Source organism: Somniosus microcephalus, chromosome 12, assembly GCF_052327205.1.
Source record: "Somniosus microcephalus isolate GS21.2 chromosome 12, FLI_Smic_1.0, whole genome shotgun sequence".
NCBI classification, from domain to species: domain Eukaryota; kingdom Metazoa; phylum Chordata; class Chondrichthyes; order Squaliformes; family Somniosidae; genus Somniosus; species Somniosus microcephalus.
In genome coordinates, this window is record NC_140998.1 from 63,738,299 (window position 1) to 63,761,118 (window position 22,820).

The 22,820-nt window shown below is 55.9% G+C and overlaps 1 pseudogene; it reads right to left on the reverse strand.

Annotated features, from left to right (window-relative positions):
- LOC147109235 (uncharacterized) overlaps positions 1-9,137 on the reverse strand; it is a 110,301-nt pseudogene extending 101,164 nt beyond the window's left edge.
- Positions 9,138-22,820: the final 13,683 nt, after the last annotated feature.

Below are 22,820 nucleotides of genomic sequence, written 5' to 3' on the forward strand. Positions count from 1 at the left end.
GCTGGCTAATGTCCAGCTGGGTATGGAGGAAATAGACGACCCTCTCACTGGTCTAGCTCAGGACGACACCGAATATTACCATGACCTGGTGGACGACACTGAATATTACGATGTCCTGTCCTGCCCAGCTTGTAACTTCGACTCCCAAAGTGCAGAAATCATGGAGGAGCACCAAAATTCTACGGAACATCGGGAGAAGCTGGCTCTACGACGGAAACAGGAGGAAGAGAAGGAGGAACTGCGCATGCAGCTGGCAGCTGTGGCAGCTGACAATGGAGCCCAGAGAGTCTCCAAGAAGCAGAAAAGGAAAAGGAAAAACAGAAGATGACCCATCTGAACCATTATCACCTCTACCAGATCACACACGTGGTCCCTCCGAACGGAGCCAAATCAGTTCGGAAGTTCAAGCTGTTAAATCCATGAAAGGACTATTGAATGAGTAACGTGAACCGACTACACCACAGAGATTGAATCTGTGAACTGTTTTCCGCAGAGACTGAATCTGTGATATGTTACGTTAAACATGAAGTTATATATGTATATATGTTATTACGTTATGTTAAATGGGGGGATGACTATAAAGCTAAGAAGGGAGGAGTGTTGTGTATGTAACCTGTTCCACCTTAAGAGAGCTTAAGCCTGTTCCACCTTAAGAGATGTACTACTTTCTCAGGCTGCTGTAGACGTAATACCGGGGGTGAACACACCGGTATATAAGCACTGTGCAGTAATCTTGTATTCAGTATAGTCCCTACCTCCAACCAGTAAAGACCTGTTTGTATTGTTACTCATTAGTCTGTGTCTTAATTAACTAAATAATTAACAGACTTAACAGGGTTTACAGCCTTTCGACACAGCTTTCCGTCGTCACGTGGGTTTGGAAGATTCTGGCGCAGCTTGTTTTCCTCTTGGTTCCCCTGCGATGAGCGCTCGCCGATGTGATGTTGAGACGCTGGAGTGCTGGGCCCTGAGTCTTCTTCTCCGGCCTGGGTCGTCGATCTCCCGATGGTCTTCCCCGGGGCGGGACGCTGGTCCCAAAAAGCTTTCTTTATACAGTCATAATTGTCCTTCTGATTTGAAGCAGAGCTGGGGTACAGGGTGTCTTCTTCTTCGGCCTGGGTCGTCGATGATCTCCCGACAAAAGTACCCGGGCCACCCTTGTCGTCTTCCCGTCGTGGCCGGGCCTTGTCTGGCCGAGCTGGCTTCCAAGCCGAAATCTTCTCGTCGTCTTCTCGTCGTGGTCAGGCCTTGCCTGCCCGAACACCGAACACGTTCCGAACCGAAGTGCTGTGTGAAGGTCTCTGATGGTCCCGAAGCGTTTCACCAAAGAAGTTGAAGAAGTACCGTAGAAGTTCCGAAGCTACTCCGAAGCGTTTCTGAAGCGTTCAAGAAGGGAAACTACTGATGGACTTTTTCAATCCACAGTTATACCTTTTTGGAACATTCTTATCTCCCGCCAAATCATAGTCCTGTCTTTGTAATAATTTTGGCGGGCAGAACTCTCTGCAGGGGTGTTTTGTCTTCATAACGGGAGTCGGTGATAGCTTAACTGGCCTTCCTGGGCCGATAATGTCTTTGCTTTGTCACCGTAACTCGGTTTGTATATTGATCAGTCTGGAGATTGCCCTTGATGGCTGTTAAACGGCTTCTCTTTGTACAGTAAATGGGATAAAGTGTTCGTTCAATTGTCCGCCCATTTCTTGATGGGTCTCATCCTGCTACCCAAATCTGTCCTGTACTTATAATCTAATCAATATGTATACTCAGTTCCATGAGTTTCGGCTTCCCGAAACTGGTTTCCGCGGGCTTTTAATGTCCTCAATCCACAAGCCTGTCTGGCTTGCAGTAACAGAAATTCAAATGGTCCCAGAAGCTGGTCACGAGGTCCGGCGGCGATTTTGTGTGCCCTTTTATCAAAGGTTTCTCTGTACAAGCTTCTTTTGGTCAATAAAGCTGTTTTATTAACCCTAAATTCCTGCGTGATTATTTAATGAAAATTTCGCGAATCTTACACGCCGGAATGTCGGAGGGACAGTACAGAGGGAGCGCCGCACTGTCGAAGCGTCAGTACTGATGGAGTGCCGCACTGTCGGATGGGCTGTATTGAGGGAGCGCTGCACTGTCGGAGGGGCAGTACTGAGGGAGCGCTGCACTGTCAGAGGGTCAGTACTGAGGGAATGCTGCACTGTCGGATGGTCAGTACTGAGGGAGTGCCGCACTGTTGGATTGTCAGTACTGAGGGAGCGTAGCACTGTGAGAAGGGCAGTACGGAAGGAGCGCCGCACTGTCGGAGGGGCAGTACTGAGGGAGCACTGCAGTGTCGGAGGGGCAGTACTGAGGGAGCACTGCACTGTCGGAGGGTCAGTACTGAGGGAGGGCCGCTCTGTCGGTGGGGCTGTACTGAGGACACACTGCACTGTCGGAGGGGCAGTGCGGAGGGAGCGCCGCACTGTCGGAGGGCCTGTACTGAGGGAGTGCTTCACTGTCGGAGGATCTGTACTGAGGGAGCTCTGCACTGTCGGAGGGAAATGCTGAGGTTGTGCCGCACTGTCGGAGGGGCAGTATTGAGGGTGCACCGCACTGTCGGAGGGGCTGCAATGAGGGAGCACTGCACTGTTGGAGCATCAGTACTGAGCGAGCGCCGCACTGTCAGAGGGGCAGTACTGAGGGAACGCTGCACTGTCGGAGTGCCAGTACTAAGGGAGCGCCGCACTGTCAGAGGGGCAGTACTGATGGATCGCCACACTATCAGAGGGTCAGTACTGAGGGAGCACCACACTGTCGGTGGGTCAGTACTGAGAGAGTGCCGCACTGTTGGAGGGGCAGTACTGAGGGAGCGCTGCACGGTCAGAGGTGCAGTACTGAGGGAGCGCCGCACTGTCGAAGGGGCAGTACCGATGAAGGACCGCACTGTCGGAGGGTCAGTACTGATGGAGCGCTGCATTGTCGGAGGGTCAGTATGGGGGGAGTGCCGCACTGTCGAAGGGGCAGTACTTAGGGAGCACTGCATTGTCAGAGGGGCAGTGCTGAGGGAGCGCTGCACTGTCGGAGGAGCAGTACTGAGGTAGTGCCGCACTGTCGGAGGGGCATTACTGAGTGAGCTCTGCGCTGTCGGAGGAGCAGTACTGAGGGAGCGCTGCACTGTTGGAGGGTCAGTACTGAGGGAGCGCTGCACTGTCTGATGGTCAGTACTGAGGGAGCACCACACCATCGGAGGGGCAATACTGACGGAGCTCTGCACTGTCGGTGGATCAGTACTGATGGAGCGCTGCACTGTCGGAGGGAAGGTGCTGAGGGAGAGCTGCACTGTCGGAGGGGCGGTACTGAGGGAGTGCTACACTGTTGGAGGGTCACTACTGAGGGAGCGCCGGACTGTCGGAGGGGCAGTACTGAGGGAGCTCTGCACTGTCGGTGGGTCAGTACTGAGGGAGCACTGCACTGTCGGAGGGGCAGTACTGAGGAAGCGCCGCACTGTCGGAGGGGCAGTACTGAGGGAGTGCCGCACCGTCGGAGTGGCAGTACTGAGGGAGCGCTGCACTGTCGGAGGGGCAGTACTGAGGGAGTGCTGCACTGCTGGAGGGTCACTAATGAGGGAGCTCTGCACTGTCAGTGGCTCAGTACTGAGCGAGCGCTGCACTGTTGGAGGGGCAGTACTGAGGGAACTCTGTACTGTCGGAGGAGCAGTACTGAGGGAACGCTGCACTGTCGGCGGGGCAGTACTGAGGGAGCGCTGCACTGTCGGAGGGGCAGTGCTGTGGGAGCGCTGCACTGTCGGAGGTTCAGTACTGATGGAGTGCTGCACTGTCGGAGGGGCAGTGCTGAGGGAGTGCCAAACTGTCGGAGGTGCAATACTGAGGGAGTGCTGCACTGTTGGAGGGTCAGTACTGAGGGAGCGTCGCACTGTCTGAGGGTCAGTACTGAGGGAGCGCCGCACTTTCAGATGGGCAGTACTGAGGGAGCTCTGCAATGTCGGTGGGTCAGTACTGAGGGAGAGCTGCACTGTCGAAGGGGCCGTACTGAGGGAGCACTGCACTGTCAGAAAGGCAGTACTGAGGGAATGCTGCACTGTCAGAGGGGCAGTACTGAGGGAGTGCTGCACTGTCGGAGGGAAATGCTGAGGGAGTGCCGCACTGTTGGAGCATCAGTACTGAGGGAGCTCTGCACTGTCGGAGGGGCAGTGCTGAGGGAGCGCCACACTGTCGGAGGGTCAGTACTGAGGGAGCGCCGCACTGTCGGAGGGGCAGTACTGAGGGAGCACTGCTCTGTCAGAGGGGCAGCGCTGAGGGAGTGCCGCACTGTCGAATGGGCTTTATAGAGGGAGCGCTCTAATGTCAGAGGGGCAGTACTGAGGGAGCGCCGGAATGTCAGAGGGGCAGTACAGAGGGAGCGCCGCACTGTCGAAGCGTCAGTACTGACGGAGTGCCGCACTTTCGGATGGGCTGTATTGAGGGAGCGCCGCACTGTCGGAGTGTCAGTAATGAGGGAGCACTGCACTGTTGCAGCGTCAGTACTGAGCAAGCGCCGCACTGTCGGAGGGGCAGTCCTGAGGGAGCACTGCACTGTCAGAGGGTCAGTACTGAGGGAATGCTGCACTGTCGGATGGTCAGTAGTGAGGGAGCGCCGCACTGTTGGAGTGTCAGTACTGAGGGTGCGTAGCACTGTGAGAGGGGCAGTACGGAAGGAGTGCCGCACTGTCGGAGGGGCAATACTGAGGTAGCACTGCAGTGTCGGAGAGGCAGTACTGAGGGAGCACTGCACTGTCGGAGGGTCAGTACTGAGGGAGTGCCGCTCTGTCGGTGGGGCTGTACTGAGGACACACTGCACTGTCGGAGGGGCAGTGCGGAGGGAGCGGCGCACTGTTGGAGGGCCTGTACTGAGGGAGTGCTGCACTGTCGGAGGATCTGTACTGAGGGAGCTCTGCACTGTCGGAGGGAAATGCTGAGGGAGTGCCGCACTGTCGGAGGGGCAGTATTGAGGGAGCACCGCACTGTCGGAGGGGCTGCAATGAGGGAGCACAGCACTGTTGGAGCATCAGTACTGAGTGAGCGCCGCACTGTCGGAGTGTCAGTAGTGATGGAGCGCTGCACTGTCGGAGTGTCAGTACTGAGGGAGTGCCGCACTGTCGGAGGGGCAGTACTGATGGATCGCCACACTATCAGAGGGTCAGTACTGAGGGAGCGTCGCAATGTCGAAGGGTCAGTACTGTGGGAGCGCTGCACTGTCGGAGGGGCAGGAATGAGGGAGCGCCGCACTGTTGGAGGGGCAGTATTGAGGGAGCACCACACTGTCGGTGGGTCAGTACTGAGCGAGTGCCGCACTGTTGGAGGGGCAGCACTGAGGGAGCGCTGCACGGTCGAAGGGGTAGTACTGAGGGAGCGCCGCACTGTCGAAGTGGCAGTACCGATGAAGCACCGCACTGTCGGAGGGTCAGTACTGATGGAGCGCTGCATTGTCGGAGGGTCAATATGGAGGAAGTGCCGCACTGTCGAAGGGGCAGTATTGAGGGAGCATTGCGTTGTCGGAGGGGCAGTGCTGAGGGAGCGCTGCACTGTCGGAGGAGCAGTACTGAGGTAGTGCCGCACTGTCGGAGGGGCGTTACTGAGTGAGCTCTGCGCTGTCGGAGGAGCAGTACTGAGGAAGCGCCGCACTGTCGGAGGGGCAGTACTGAGGGAGTGCTGCACTGTCGGAGGGGCAGTACTGAGGGAGTGCTGCACTGCCTAAGGGTCACTACTGAGGGAGCTCTGCACTGTCGGCGGCTCAGTACTGAGCGAGCGCCGCACTGTTGGAGGGGCAGTACTGAGGGAACTCTGTACTGTCGGGGGGTCAGTACTGAGGGAGCACTGCACTGTCGGAGGAGCAGTACTGAGGGAGCGCTGCACTGTCGGCGGGGCAGTACTGAGGGAGCACTGCACTGTCGGAGGGGCAGTGCTGTGGGAGCGCAGCACTGTCGGAGGGGCAGTACTGATGGAGTGCTGCACTGTCGGAGGGGCAGTACTGAGCGAGCGCTGCACTGTCGAGGGACAGTTCTTAGGGAGTGCCGTACTGTCAGAGGGTCAGTACTGAGGGAGTGCTGCACTGTCGGAGGGTCAGTACTGGGGGCGCGCTGCACTGTTGGAGGGGCAGTACTGAGGGAGTGCCAAACTGTCGGAGGTGCAATACTGAGGGAGTGCTGCACTGTTGGATGGTCAGTACTGAGGGAGCGTCGCACTGTCTGGGGGTCAGTACTGAGGGAGCGCCGCACTGTCAGATGTGCAGTACTGAGGGAGCTCTGCAATGTCGGTGGGTCAGTACTGAGGGAGCGCTGCACTGTCGAAGGGGCCGTACTGAGGGAGCACTGCACTGTCAGAGAGGCAGTACTGAGGGAGTGCTGCACTGTCAGAGGGACAGTACTGAGGGAGTGCTGCACTGTTGGAGGGTCACGACTGAGGGAGCGCCGCACTGTCGGTGGCTCAGTACTGAGCGAGCGCTGCACTGTCGGTGGGTCAGTACTGAGGGAGCGCTGCACGGTCAGAGGAGCAGTACTGAGGGAGCGCTGCACTGTCGGCAGGGCAGTCCTGAGGGAGCACTGCGCTGTCGGAGGGGCAGTACTGAGGGAGCGCTGCACTGTCGGAGGGGCAGTGCTGAGGGAGCGCTGCACGGTCGGAGGGGCAGTTCTGAGGGAGGGCCGCACTGTCAGAGGGTCAGTACTGAGGGAGCGCCACAGTGTCGGGGGGCAGTACTGAGGTAGCGCCGCACTGTCGGAGGGTCAGTACTGAGGGAGTACTGCACTGTTGATGGGGCAGTACTGAGGGCGCACTGCACTGTCGGAGTGGCAGTGCTGATGGAGCGCCGCACTGTCGGAGTTGCAGTACTGAGGGAGGGCTGCACTGTCGGAGGGGCAGTACTGAGGGAGTGCTGCACTGTCGGAGGGGCAGTGCTGAGGGAGGGCCACACCGTCGTAGGGGGCAGTACTAAAGTAGCGCTGCACTTTCGGAGGGTCAGTACAGAGGGAGTGCTGCACTGTCAGAGGTCTGTAGTGGGGGAGCGCTGCACTGTCAGAGGGGTAGTACTGAGGGGGTGCTGCACTGTCGGAGAGGCAGTACTGAGGGAGTACTGCACTGTCGGAGGATCAGTACTGGGGGAGCGCTGCACTGTCGGAGGATCAGTACTGGGGGAGCGCTGCACTGTCGGAGGATCAGTACTGGGGGAGCGCTGCACTGTCAGATGGGTAGTACTGAGGTGGTGGTTGATATACCTATCAATTCATTCCATGAAAAGCGACGAGTTAAGATAGTAACTATAGGTTTTTATTGGCTAAATAACAGAGCCCACCCTCATGGGTGATCGGCTCCAGCAAGGAAGAATACTAGCCAAGCAATCACCTTTATACCTGGGCAAACAGGCGGAGCCATGGGCGGAGTCAGCTGAGGTATGCCCAGGTATAACAGCGTGCGAGGCAAGAGGTAACCTTGTGTAGGTGATAACAACAGTGTAACAATAAAAGTGGTTTACCACATTCACCCCTTGTTTAAAATTGAGTCTGGCGGGGTGAAGTGCACTACTAGTTCATGTATGTCAGTCTATCAGGAGGCCTCGTAAGCCTTTCTGACCGGCGCAGCAGCGGCGGCGGTGGTGCAGTATCTGTAAGGACCGGAACTCAGTGGACCTAACTGCAGTAAGGCAAACTGAGGCAGAGGTTAGGTTGCAAAACAAAGGTAGACTTTACTTGACATAAACAAAATAACAACAGCACAGAATACAGGCTAGCAGGCCAGCAAGAGGTATCACCAGGCAGTGAAACTCAAGACTGAGCAATGAACATAAAGTGAACACCACTTAAATAGTAGGTATCTAACAATGCACAGGTGAATACAATAATGAATAAAGAAGGACACAATTAAGAGAGTTCATGGAGCCCTCTGGTGGCAAGGCGAGGCAGAATCTGGGTCATTCCTTACAGGACCCCCCCCCCTAGGAACGGCCCCTGACGTTCCCCCAGAAGGCCCATGGTGACGACGAAAAAAATTCCGTACTAAATCGCAATCCAGGATGTCCCGGTCCGGGACCCAAGAGCGTTCCTCCGGACCATATCCCTCCCAGTCCACCAGGAACTGGAGGCCCCCGCGAACCCAGCGAGAGTCCATCAGGCGACGGACCGTGTAAGCAGGCTGGCCGTCGATGATGCGGGGAGCAGGAGGAGGCCTCGTGGCGGGCACCAGGGAACTGCTGGCCACTGGCTGAAGCCGGGAGACATGGAAGGTAGGATGAATCCGCATGGAGCGGGGCAGCTGGAGACGGTAGGACACCGGGTTGACCTTCCTCAACACCATGAAGGGACCGATGAAACGGGGCGCCAGCTTGCGGGACTCCACTCGCAGCGGGAGATCCTGCGTAGGAAGCCAGACCCTCTGACCAGGACGGAATGAAGGAGCCGGTCTGCGCCGCTTGTTGGCCTGGATCTGCCGTTGTCGAGAAGCTCGTTGTAAGACCAGCCGCGCTCTCCTCCAGGTCCGCCGACAACGCTGGACAAACTTCTCCGCGGACGGAACCCCCACCTCGAGCTCCTGGAACAGTGGAGGCTGAAAACCGAACTGGCACTCGAACGGCGACAGTCCTGTGGGGGAGCAGCGCAACGTGTTGTGCGCGTACTCAGCCCAGACGATGTGACGACTCCAGGTCGCAGGGTCAGTGGACACGAGACACCTCAGGGTCGTCTCCAGGTCTTGGTTGATCCGTTCTGTTTGACCGTTCGACTGAGGGTGGAAACCCGAGGAAAGACTGACAGTAGCTCCAATGAGCTTGTAGAAGGCTCTCCAAAACCAGGAGGCGAATTGTGGACCACGGTCAGAAACGATGTCAAGGGGCAAACCGAACAACCTAAAAACATGCTGGACCATGAGCTCGGCTGTCTCTTGAGCTGAGGGAAGCTTGGGCAAGGGCAGAAAGCGACAGGCTTTGGAGAAGCGATCTACGATGACCAGAATGACAGTGTTGCCTTGAGATGGTGGAAGGCCTGTGATGAAATCCACCGAGAGGTGTGACCAGGGGCGAGTGGGAATGGGGAGAGGATGCAGCAAACCCTGGGGGCGTGAACGAGGGTTCTTGTTTCGTGTACAAATGGCACAAGCTGCCACGAATGCCTTTACATCCTTCTCCATGGTGGGCCACCAGAACCTTCTGCGAAGAAACTCCAGCGTCCTGGATGTGCCTGGATGACCGGTGAGTCGCGACGAATGCCCCCACTGCAGGACTTGTGAGCGAGTCATGTTGGGGACAAAAAGGCGACCGGGTGGGCCGTTGCCAGGGTCTGCCTCCCTCTGTTGCGCCTTTCTGACCAGCGTCTCGATCCCCCAGCGAACCGGTGCTACAATTCGAGAAGTAGAAATAATAGGTTCTGGTTGTCTCTCCCGCTCGGGTGGATCAAATTGCCTGGAGAGAGCATCAGGCTTGAGATTCTTGGATCCTGGACGGTATGACAGGACAAAGTCAAAACGATTAAAAAACAGTGCCCAGCGAGCTTGACGAGAGTTAAGTCGTTTGGCCTCCTGGATATAGGCCAGATTCTTATGGTCAGTCCAGACAATGAACGGGTGTTTAGACCCCTCCAACCAATGTCTCCACTCCTCCAGTGCCAATTTAACTGCAAGTAATTCCCTGTTCCCAATATCGTAGTTTCGTTCAGCGGGAGTGAGTCGGCGAGAGAAAAAGGTGCAAGGGTGCAGTTTGTTGTCGTTAGACCGTTGGGATAAAACGGCGCCCACTCCTATATCCGAGGCATCCACCTCGACAATGAAGGGGAGTGAGGGATCCGGAATCACGAGGACAGGAGCAGACGTGAAGCGCCGCTTGAGATCCTCGAAAGCCTGCGCAGCCTCAGCGGACCAACTGAACCGGGTAGAGGCGGTCTTGGTGAGGGCGTTGAGAGGGGCAGCAATGGTGCCGAAGTTTCTGATGAATCTCCGATAGAAGTTAGCAAACCCCAAGAAACGTTGCACCTGTTTGAGAGAGGTGGGTGGTGGCCAATCTCGGACAGCTTGGGTCTTGCCAGGGTCCATTTGGATGTTGCCGCTGGAGATGATGAAGCCCAGAAATGAAACCATGGAAACGCGAAACTCACACTTCTCAGCCTTGACAAACAAGAGGTTGTTAAGCAGAAGTTGCAGGACTTGTCTTACATGCTGGACATGATCGTGAAGAGTTTTGGAGAAAATAAGAATGTCATCCAGGTAGACAAAAACAAAGCGATTCAGCATGTCTCGGAGAACGTCATTGATGAGCGCCTGGAACACAGCAGGGGCGTTGGTCAATCCAAAAGGCATAACCAGGTTCTCATCGTGCCCAGTAGGTGTGTTGAATGCCGTCTTCCACTCGTCCCTTTCGCGGACGCGGATGAGGTTGTAGGCGTTGCGGAGATCCAATTTTGTGAAGACCGTGGCTCCCTGAAGTAGCTCGAAGGCCGTCGACATGAGTGGAAGCGGATAACGGTTCTTTATGGTAATCCGATTAAGGCCACGGTAGTCGATGCAGGGATGGAGACCTCCATCTTTCTTACTCACGAAGAAAAAACCGGCACCAGCAGGAGAGGTGGACGGACGGATGAAGCCAGCGGCGAGGGCGTCACGGATGTACTCCTCCATGGCGGTGGTCTCGGGAGCAGAAAGGGAAAAGATCCTACCCCTTGGTGGGCATGTCCCAGGCAGGAGGTCAACGGCACAGTCATATGGCCTATGAGGGGGAAGTGATGTGGCTCGAACCTTACTGAAGACCTCTTTTAGATCCTCATACTCGGGTGGCACTCGGGACAATTCAGAGCGTGATGGAAACTCCTGGGGCTGGGAAGGAGACTTGGCGCGAAGACAGGTAGTATGGCAGGCGGAGCCCCATTCCGTAAGCCGGCCGGTGGCCCAATCCAAGCGAGGATTATGGCAGGCCAACCAAGGGTAACCCAGAATTAATGGAAACTCGGAAGAGTGGATAAGGGAGAATTGGATGGTCTCGAAATGTTGTCCTTCTACGCCCAAACACAGGGGGACAGTATGATGGTGAATGGTTCCAGAGCCCAGGGGTCTTCCATCCAGGGCAACAACAGTGAGGGGGTGATCAGGATGGGTCAGGGGAATCCTGAGCTGTTTAGCTAACCCCAGATCTATGAAGTTACCATCAGACCCCGAATCCACCAGGGCCTTAAGATCATGTTGTTGATTGCCCCAGAAAAGGGAGGATGCCAGCAAAACCCTAGAAACAGTGGGGTCGGAAGGAATGGTTACGCTCATCTCAGGTGCCTCCGTCCTGGACGAGCCCTGGCTTTTACCACCAACTCTGGACAGGAAGAGCAAAAGTGGCCAGCTTCCCCACAATAGAGGCAAGATCCCTCTCTCATTCGGCGATCACGTTCGGGCTGCGAGAGGCGGGTTACTCCCACCTGCATGGGCTCCTCTGGATCGGTCAAAGATGGACTCGGGATGGCTCGGAGGTTCTCAGATGGCTTCGAAGCAGGAAAGGCTCTGGTCTCTGGAAGCGGGGTGAAAAAGGAGTGGCGTTCTCTTCGTCTCTCACGGAGACGATTATCCACACGAACGGAGATATCAAAAAGAGACTCCAAATCACTCACCGGATCCCTGGAAGCCAGTTCGTCCTTGATCTCATCCGTGAGACCGTGGCGAAAAGTGGCGATGAGCGCCTCCAAATTCCATTGGCTTTCTGCAGCGAGAGTGCGAAACTCAATAGCGTAGTCCGCAACGCTACGAACCCCCTGGCGAAGCCGAAGCAGTTTGTTAGATGCCTCTCTCCCACTGACAGGGTGATCAAAGACCCTTCTCATTTCTTCCGAGAAAAGTTGGTAGTTTGAACATGCCGGAGTTTGCTGTTCCCAGACGGCTGTAGCCCAGGTAAGTGCCTTGCCGGTGAGTAGCGAAGTGATGTAGGCCACTCGGGAACAGTCACTGGGAAATAATGAACCCTGCAGTTGGAAAGCCAGGGAACACTGGGTTAGGAAACCTCGACATCCTCCTGGGTTACCGTCGTAGCGCTCGGGTGCAGGTAATCGGGGTTCTTTCAGAGGGGAAGGCGAAACCGTAGGAGCGGGTAACGGTGCTGGAGCGGCTTGGATCACCTGACTCTGGTTCTGGCTCTGATGGAAAGCAATGACGAGGGCCTCCAGCTGATTCTGGCTTCGGGAGAATGCCGTGGCGAGGCACCGCAGTTCGTTCAAGATCAGTTGTAGCTGTTCAGAAATTTGTCTTAGCCATTGGTCCTTCTCTGCTGGGTCCATGTTTTGGCTCAGTCTTGCTGTAAGGACCGGAACTCAGTGGACCCAACTGCAGTAAGGCAAACTGAGGCAGAGGTTAGGTTGCAAAACAAAGGTAGACTTTACTTGACATAAACAAAATAACAACAGCACAGAATACAGGCTAGCAGGCCAGCAAGAGGTATCACCAGGCAGTGAAACTCAAGACTGAGCAATGAACATAAAGTGAACACCACTTAAATAGTAGGTATCTAACAATGCACAGGTGAATACAATAATGAATAAAGAAGGACACAATTAAGAGAGTTCATGGAGCCCTCTGGTGGCGAGGCGAGGCAGAATCTGGGTCATTCCTTACAGTATCCGATGTTAATGCTGGTGTCTGCGTGGTCGACGAAGGCCCCTGGGGTTCCGGCATGCCGCCTACAGGAGCTGGATTTGGGGGAGTGGTGGGGGATAACGGTGGTGTCTCAGGGGTGCCCGAGGGTGCGAGGTCTCGCAAGGAGACTGTGTCCTCCCGCCCGTCTGGGTATTCCACATAGGCATACTGGGGGTTGGCGTGCAGGAGGTTCACCCTCTCGACCAGGGGGTCCGTTTTATGGGTCCTCACGTGCTTCCGCAGCAGGACGGGCCCCGGAGAAGTCAGCCATGTTGGTAGCGAGGTTCCCGTAGTCGACTTCCTGGGGAAAACGAACATTTGCTCATGAGGGGTGGCGTTAATGGCAGTACAAAGCAGTGACCGGATGGAATGGAGCGCTGCCGGGAGGACTTCCTGCCAGCGAGAGGTTGGGAGGCCCTTAGACTTTAGGGCTAAGAGGACGGCCTTCCAAACTGTCGCGTTCTCTCTTTCCACCTGGCCGTTCCCCCGGGGGTTGTAGCTGGTGGTCCTGCTCGCAGCAATACCTCTCGCGAGCAGGAACTGCCGAAGTTCCTCGCTCATGAAGGATGAGCCCCGGTCGCTATGTATATAGTTCGGGAACCCGAACAAGGCGAAGAGGTCGTTCAGGCATTTGATGACCGTGGTACTGGTCATGTCTGGGCAGGGGATGGCAAAGGGGAAACGGGAGTACTCGTCAATAATGTTGAGGAAGTACACATTACGGTCAGAGGACGGGAGGGGCCCCTTAAAATTGATGCTCAAGCGCTCGAAGGGGCGGGTGGCCTTGATCAGGCTTGCTCTGTCCGGCCTATAGAAATGCGGTTTGCATTCGGCACAGACTTCGCAGTTCCTGGTCATGGTCCTGACCTCCTCGATGGAGTAGGGCAGGTTGCGGGCCTTAATGAAGTGGTAAAGTCTAGTTACCCCGGGGTGGCAGAGGTCGTTGTGGAGGGTCCGCAGTCTATCAACTTGCGCGTTGGCGCATGTACCTCGTGATAGAGCATCTGGGGGCTCGTTGAGTTTACCAGGCCGGTACAAGATATCGTACTCGTAGGTGGAGAGCTCAATTCTCCACCTCAAGATCTTGTCGTTCTTGATTTTGCCCCTCAGCTTGTTATTAAACATAAAAGCAACCGAACGCTGGTCGGTGAGGAGGGTAAATCGTTTGCCTGCCAGGTAATGCCTCCAGCATCGTACCGCTTCCACAATCGCCTGGGCCTCCTTCTCGACAGAAGAGTGTCGGATCTCAGGGCCCTGAAGGGTCCTTGAGAAGAAGGCCACAGGTCTCCCCGCCTGGTTAAGGGTTGCAGCTAGGGCGAAGTCGGATGCATCGCTCTCCACTTGGAAAGGGATGGACTCATCCACTGCGTGCATTGTGGCCTTCGCAATGTCTCCTTTTATGAGGGAGAAGGCTGCGCAGGCTTTGTCCGCATAATTGGGCACCCATTGGGCATAGTAAGCGAAGAGCCCCAGGGTTCTCTTCAGTGCCTTTTGACAGTGGGGAAGGGGAAGCTCCATGAGGGGGCGCATTCTTTCGGGGTCGGGGCCGATGACTCCGTTCTCTACTACGCAGCCGAGGATGGCAAGGCGCGAGGTGTTAAATATACATTTCTCCTTATTGTAAGTGAGATTCAGCCGTTGGGCCGTACGGAGGAATTTCTCCAGATTAACATCGTGGTCCTGCTGGTCGTGGCCGCAGATGGTGACGTTATCTAGATAAGGGAACGTGGCCTGCAGCGCGTTCTGGTCAACCATCCGGTCCATCTCCCTTTGGAAGACTGAAACCCCGTTGGTGACGCCGAAGGGAACCCTAAGGAAGTGGTAGAGGCGGCCATTCGCCTCGAAGGCGGTATACTGGCGGTCCTCAGGGCGGATAGGGAGTTGGTGATAGGCCGACTTAAGGTCGATGGTGGAGAATACCCGGTACTGTGCAATCTGGTTGACCATGTCAGATATGCGGGGAAGGGCGTATGCGTCCAGCTGGGTGTACCGGTTTATGGTTTGGCTGTAGTCGATGACCAGGCGGTTTTTATTGCCGGTCTTAACGACTACGACCTGGGCACGCCAGGGGCTGGTGCTCCCCTCGATGATGCCCTCCTTCAGGAGACGCTGCACCTCAGAGCTAATAAAAGCTCTGTCCCCGGCGCTGTACCGCCTGCTCTTGGTAGCGACGGGTTTACAGTCGCGGGTGAGGTTAGCGAACAAGGAGGGGGGCGGGACTTTGAGAGTGGAGAGGCCACAGGTGGTATGCGGCGGGCGGTTTAAAAACTGCTGGTTGTAGACTGTGAGTGGGGGGAGGGGTCCACTGCATGCCAAAGTGACACTTTGGAGGTGGCATTGGAAATCCAGCCCTAGTAGGACGGCAGCGCAGAGCTGGGGCAGGACGAGAAGTTTAAAGTTTTTATATTCCGTGCCCCTAACCGACAGGGTCACCACACAGTATCCGCTGACGTCTGTTGAATGGGACTTCGACGCCATTGAGATCCGATGGCGCGTTGGCCGGACAGTGAGGGAGTAGCAGCGCACCGTGTCTGGGTGAATAAAACTCTCCGTGCTCCCGCTGTCGAACAGGCAGGTCGTGGCGTGGCCGTTTACCTCGATGTCCATCATGGACCTGGACAGATGATGCGGGAGAGCTTGGTCAAGCGTGACGGAGGCCAGTGTATGGCTGAGTGTGCTGCTGTCGTCGGCAGGTGAGGCAGTGGTCGGGTCTGGAGACAACATGGCGGCCGAGTGCGGTGAACAAAATGGCGGAGAAGATGGCCGCCCCCACGACTCACATGAGGCACTGCTGGCGTCTGTGGCCTTGATCAAAGATGGCCACCCCCACGACTCACATGAGGCACTGCTGGCGTCTCTGGCCTTGATCAAAGATGGCCACCCCCACAACTCACATGAGGCACTGCTGGCGTCTGTGGCCTTGATCAAAGATGGCCGCCCCACAACTCACATGAGGCACTGCTGGCGTCTGTGGCTTTCCCTCTGCAGGCGTTCACGAAGTGGCCTTTTTTTCTGCAGCCGGAGCAGGCCGCGTTCCTTGCAGGGCAGCGCGCCCTTTGATGTCTCGCCTGGCCACAGAAATAGCAGCTGGCGGCCCAATCGTGGGGCTCCGCTGCCGCAGCAGGTCCCGGGGGTGGCGGTCCCGATCGATTCCGGGACACCGCCGCCGTAGTAGGTCCCAGGGGCGGCGGTGCGAGGGGTATTGCGGCCGGAGTCGGGCCCGAGTCCCACGGTCGCGCAGCACTGTACCCGGAGTACGCCTCGAGGTCCCGATGGGCCACTTCCAGGGAGCGAGCGAGGGCTGTAGCTGCTTTCAAGTCGAGGTCCTTTGATTCAAGCAGTCTTTGCCGTGAGTAGTTGGACCGAAGACCTTTCACGAAGGCATCACGGATATTTCCTTCAGCATGTTGTGCAGCCGATACAGCTTTAAAGTCACAGTCCCTGCCGAGTGTTTGTAGCGCCCGTAAAAATTCATCTACAGACTCTCCTGGCTGTTGTGAGCGGGATCTTAGGAGATGTTTGGCATACATTGAATTTACTGGGCTCCGGTACTGCTCTTTTAGCAGGTCGAGGGCCTCCTCATATGTAGTAAGGTCCCGGGTGAGTGCAAATACTTTAGGGCTCACCTGGGCGGTCAGAACTCTTAGCTTGTCGGCTTCCGATGGCACGCCGGAGGCTACCAGGTAGGATTCAAAGCAGCTCAGCCAGTGATCGAAGTCGAGGGCTGAATTCGCTGCCTGTGGATTTAGATCCAGGTACGGTGGTCGGAGGGCTCACAGCCAAGTCGGCTGCTGGGGCTGGTCAGTCATTTCAAAATTTAGCCAATAAAATTGATATACCTATCAATTCATTCCATGAAAAGCGACGAGTTAAGATAGTAACTATAGGTTTTTATTGGCTAAATAACAGAGCCCACCCTCGTGGGTGATCGGTTCCAGCAAGGAAGAATACTAGCCAAGCAATCACCTTTATACCTGGGCAAGCAGGCGGAGCCATGGGCGGAGTCAGCTGAGGTATGCCCAGGTATAACAGCGTGCGAGGCAAGAGGTAACCTTGTGTAGGTGATAACAACAGTGTAACAATAACAGTGGTTTACCACAGTGGTGCACTGTCGGAGGGGCAGTACTGAGGGAGTGCTGCACTGTTGGAGGGGCAGTACTGAGGGAGTGCCGCACTTTTGGAGGGTCAGTACTGAGGGAGCGCTGCACTGTCGGAGGGGCAGTACTCAGGGAGCGCCGCACTGTCGGAGGGGCTGTACTGAGGAAGCGCTGCACTGTCGGAGGGGCAGTACTGATGGAGCGCTGCACTGTTGGAAGGGCAGTACTGATGGAGCGCTGCACTGTTGGAAGGGCAGTACTGAGGGAATGCCGCACTGTCGGAGGTGCAGTACTGAGGGAGCGCTGCACTCTCGGAGGTGTCACCTTTCTGATTAGACATTAAACCGATGTCCCGTCTGTACGGATAACCATAGCTATCGTAAAGACAGCGGGGTTTGATTGACAGCTGGTTGACGGCTGACGTCATATCCGAGGGCAGGATCCGACACCATCTTGGCCATGCTTGAGGTACTGTACTATGAGACACAGAGTCAGGACTGAATAAATGGCACTCCACTACAACTGCTTAGGAGACTCGTTATTACGTTATTAAGATAACATTACATGGTACCAGGATTTATAGAACTCACGATAAGGACATACTACAACAATGGAAGGAATAAAACCTCCGGCTAGCCTGCAACTAGAAGGAAATGTGGATGGAAATAGGCATGTCTTCAAGCAACGCTTTCTTCTCTACCTCATAGCGATTAACGCTTCGACTAGCTCTGGAACACATAAAGTAGCTTTGTTGCTAACAGTGGCTGGCTCGCAGGCAATCGAGCTGGTTAATACATTTACATTTGCAGCCAAAGATGACAGAAATGATCTGGACAAGGTAATAGAACGGTTCGACGAATACTGCCCTCCAAAAAAGAATGAAACGTATGAGAGATTCGTGTTTCGCTCCCGCATGCAAAAGCAAGGAGAATCCTTTGATTTTTTTTGACGGACTTGAAAATAAAGCACAAACATGCAACTTTAGGGATCTGAAGGAATTGATGATATGCGATCAAGTCGTTTTTGGAATACTCGACAAGAAGGTGAGGGAGAGAATGCTTAGAGACAATGACCTAAATTTGGATGCAGCTGTGAAAATATGTCATGCTAGTGAACTCTCAGCCATGCACACGAAAACTTTCGAAGGGAGCAGCACAGCCGTGGGCGGCAGCGCCCTGGGGCTGAAAAACCTGTGATACACAAAAGGGACACAAGAGGGCCCACGGAGTTCAAGACGATGACACCTTATGAATGCAGACGGTGCGGTAATAAACATGTAGCCAGACAGTGTCCTGCTTATGGGAAGAACTGTGCAAAATGTAAAGGCAGGAATCACTTTGCCAAGATGTATTTTTGGGAAGAGAAAACTGAAGGTAAAAAGACAGTGCATGCTATTGAGACTGAAGAGACAGGAGCAGAGACTTTGTTTGTTGGAATGGTGCAAAATGAGTCAAAACAGGGCAGAAATGCTAATGAAGTGCACTCTGTAGGACCAAAGACTGAAGTTTGGATAGCTCCCTTGCTGGTAAATGGCACCATTGTTCCCTTTAAGCTAGATACAGGTGCTAAGGCAAACCTCATAAGTTGGAGTGATGCACGGAATCTCAAAGTGCGACCTAAAATACTGAACAAGACAGTGGCCTAGAAATTCAGGGGGCCTTGCGCCCACTTAGCGCCTAAAGAGGTCTTTTGCGCTGGCGGGATGGTAGCGCTGAAATTGACTGCAGCGGTATTGGCGGCGGTAGCCGTTAGCGCTGCGCCGGGACCGATGACGTCATCGGTGTGTGCGGTGGCCCGTAACACCCCGAAACCGCGCCGATCCCCATATTTATTTGCGCCCGCCTCCTCCGAAGCGGGCGCAAACAGTGAACAGAAAACGGGGCCGTCCTGCTGCCATAGTGGGGCGCTTTAAAGCTGAAGGTGCGGCCGGCCACTTTTTCGGCGGCCGCCTGCCCGCACCTCCTTCCCCGGCCTCCTCCACCACCCCCCCCGCGGCATTGCCGGCTGGTTTCCGTGGAGCCCGGCACTTCTCCGTTGTGCCGGGCTCTTTTGCCGGCACTCGCGATCGGGGCTCCGGCCGTTGCAGGCACCTCCCCCTTAAGAGAAGGGGGAGGCCTGCAGTACCGCAGCCTGCCGCACCGCATCGGGTGGCGCTGCGGCAACTAGCGCGCCGATATTCAGTTGCAGCGCCCCAAACGGAGGCGGGCACACCCTGGTATAGCGCCCGCTTCCGAATTGGGGCGCAGAAGATGAATATACGGTGTGCGCTAATGCCTCCCCGCCCAGCGCTAACTTTTGGGCGCGAGCGAGCTGCCCGCGCCCAAGTGAATTTCTAGGCCAGTGTCTTTGAAGGCATACAATGGACAAAGCATTGAAACAAAAGGAACGTGTAGGCTGAATGTTAAGGTAAAAAATCACATTCACACTTTGACCTTTTTTATAGTGCCTGAAGGACATGAGTCACTGTTGGGGGATAAGGCCTGTGTGGATTTGGGCTTGGTAAAATGAGTCTATACTATCAATGAACTGAACTGTGTGCAGAGTGCCCCCCAAGATAGTACAAATCTGACTCATGAGACTATAGCACACAAATATGCAGATGTATTTCAGGGTTTCGGAGCACTGCCCTTTACATACTCCATCAAACTGAGAGAGGATGCACAACCTGTGATTCACGCACCCAGGAGAGTTCCAGTGGCTCTCCGTGAAAAACTGAGGAAAGAGCTAGACCGCATGGAGAGACTAGCTGTCATAAAGAAGATTGAGGAACCGACTGACTGGGTAAATTCCATGGTCTGCGTCAATTCAAAGAAAACTGATAAATTGCGTGTCTGCATGGATCCCAAGGGCCTTAATGCCAATATCAAAAGAGAGCACTACCAAATTCCAAAGAGAGAGGAAATAGTCAGCGAAATGACAGAAGCGAAAGCCTTCTCCAAGATGGACGCCTCGCATGGTTTCTGGCAGTTGAAACTTGATGTGCACTTTTAACACCCCGTTTGGTCGATACTCCTACCAGCGTCTGCCCTTTGGTATTAGCTCCTCCCCAGAAATCTTTCACAGAGCAATGGAGCAAATCCTCGAGGGCCTGGAGGGAGTGCGGGTGTACGTAGATGATCTGGTAGTATGGGGCTCCACTCGGGGAGCATGACACCAGACTGGAGAAAACACTTCAGAGAATACAGCAGTATGGACTCAAACTAAATAAAGACAAATGTCAGTTCAGTGTCAATGAAATCACATTCCTCGGAGACAAGGGGCTAGATTTTCAGTTGCTTGCGCCAGCAGTTAGCGCCTTAAGAGAAGTGATTTCCGGGCGCTATGCGTGTAGCGCCCGGGCGCAGCGCAGTTTGCGCCCCGCCCCAAATTAAGTTGCCCGTTAGCGCCGGCGCAAAGTTTAGCGCCCGCCCGGATGCGCGCGCAGAAAATGACGTCACATCCTCGTGCAACGCCCTTTGGCCGCCCCGATTGCAAACTTCAGTCGGACCGCCCCATTGTGCGGCGGGCGGCCGGAGCGTTTGGAAAAAGGAACGCAACACAACCAGCGCGGGCCCCGGGGGGCGCTAATTAAAGGGAACGTCCTCTCCAGTATAAAGGCCATCCTTTTTTCAGAAAACAGTCTTGTGCAACGCATTTCTGGAGACGCAACAAGGAGGATAGCTAACTGGTTTCAAGCAGCAAGAGCCAGGTATTTTTGGACTCAGGCAACAGCGCTGCAAGTGGCCATTTGGAAATTAGAGTGTTTGCCAGGATTTGATGGGGGTTGCATGGGGTGCCAACGCGGAGCTGCAGCTCCATGTCCGTAGGGCTCGCAGACGCATTGTGAGAGGGGCAGCCCTGGCTAGAGGCAGAGGGGGCTACAGGCGTCGGCCACGTAGGCCTTACCCAGTCAGGCTATACCGCCAGCAGCGCTCCTACCTAAACATGAGTGCCGCGCAATGTGTTAAAAGGCTCCGATTCCGAAAGGGGGTGATTGCAGAGATCTGCCACCTGCTTCGCCGAGATCTGCGGCCAAAGCTCAGGTGCAGGACGTCTCTGTCGGTGGAAGTGAAGGTGACAGTGGCATTGAACTTCTATGCCACCGGCTCCTTCCAATACGCTGCTGGGGACATAGCAAACATCTCCCAGTACGGCGCGCATCGCTGCATCCGCCAGGTGACCGAAGCACTGTTCAGAAGGAGAAGCCAATTCATCTCCTTCCCCATGGCCCTGGAGAGCCAGCATCAGCGCGCATTGGGATTTTCCAGACTCGGGGAATTCCCCTTGGTGCAGGGCGCCATTGACTGTACGCATGTGGCTTTGTGGGCCCCTCTGGAGCATGGCGAGCAGTATCGCAACAGGAAGGGCTACCATTCTCTGAATGTGCAGCTGGTCTGTGACCACAAGCAGCGCATCATGGCAGTCAATGCCAGCTTCCCAGGCAGCAGCCACGATGCCTTTATCCTGCGGCAGAGTACTGTGCATGACATGTTCCAGGCACAGCCTCCCCCAAGAGGATGGCTACTCGGGGACAAAGGCTATCCTTTGTGCACCTGGCTCATGACCCCGCTCCGCGCGCCCAGGACCGCTGCTGAAGAGGCCTACAACGAGAGCCATCAAACCACCCGCAACATCATCGAGCTAACTATTGGGGTCCTCAAGCAGCGGTTCCGCTGCCTTGATCGCTCCGGAGGAGCTCTCCAGTATTCGCCGGACCTGGTCTCCCAATTTGTGGTGGTTTGCTGCATGCTACACAACCTGGCTATCCGCAGGACTCAGGCACTGCCACCTGACGTTGGACCAGCACCTCAGGAGGAGGAGCAGGAGGAGCATGAGGAGGAGGAGGAGGAGGAGGAGGAGGAGCAGGAGTACGTTCCCAGGAGGGAGCGACCAGGGCCAAGGGCCGCACGACGCCACCTTATTACACGGTACTTCTAAGCCCCCTGTCAGGGAATGGCCAGGGGCCATGAGGGAAGATGAATGCAGCCGCTCCGCAAGCCCTCAGCCGGCGAAGCCAACAAACACTAAGAAGAACAACCATGGAGACTGCATGAATAAAGATAATTTTTTATTACACAAAAATGAAAAGCCCTTCCCACATGAATCCCCAAAAACAATAAACGGGCCCCACAAAAAGCCCAACAAACGACTCACTCCCACAAACTGGGGAGGAGCCACTCCACCTTTATTGAAACCGGGCCTCAACGTCGGCCTAACGCAAAAAAAAAGCCCTCCAAAAGCACAACCATGGGCAAAATAAAGATGGCCACCGCCATATTAAAGGAAAGCTGGCCACACCCTCTACTGAGTGGCCCGCGAGGGCGAGACCTTGGCCAGCATTTTGCCTCCCCTGCCCTGCCTGCTGCTCCTTCGCAAGCTCTGCCCAGTGGCTGCTGCGAGGCTGGGGGAAGGCGCCTGAGGCTCAGATGCCCTTCCGCCAGATGCCGCTGGGGGGCGGCCTACACGGCGTTTGGGCCTCGAGGGGCCGTCTCCTGAGTGGCGCACCTGAGCCTGGCCACCATCAGCTGCAGCCGCTTGCCCTTGACGCCCCAGAGGGGGAATGGCGGCGACGGATGGCGCAATGTGGGCCAGCTGGCGTCTGGGATGCGCTGGCTGGTGCTGTGGCGCGGTGGCACTCGGCCGGGCCCGCACTGCAGGATCCGCAGCAATCAGCCGACGGCCGGCTTGCTGGGATGGTCCAGCGCGGCGCCTGCCCTGGCGATGCCTGCCTGAGACAGCGCGTGTGGCAGCAGTGAGTGGCCCTGTGGTCCTGGTGTGCGCGCGCATCACATCCGCCAGGGTCTTGACGGCATCAGTTAACATGCGGCCAGTCGCGGCAGTTGCTGCCCCGAACTCGCGCACACTGGTCGCCAGCGACTCGATGGCCTCAGGCATGCGCCCCACCACGCTCATGAGCTCCGTGTGGCGCCGGTCCGAGTCGTCGGCCATCTGATCGAGCTTCCGCACCTCCTCCGAAGTGAAGGTGTCCGGACTGGAGTCGCGACTCTCCCGCTGGGGAGGAGGGGGCCGAACTAGGGGACCCTTGCCGCGTTGGTGACGGCGAGTGTGCCGAGCAGCAGCACTCCCCTCTGATCCTTCCCCCCTTTGGGGGGAAGGCCGCGGGCCACGCGCACGGCTG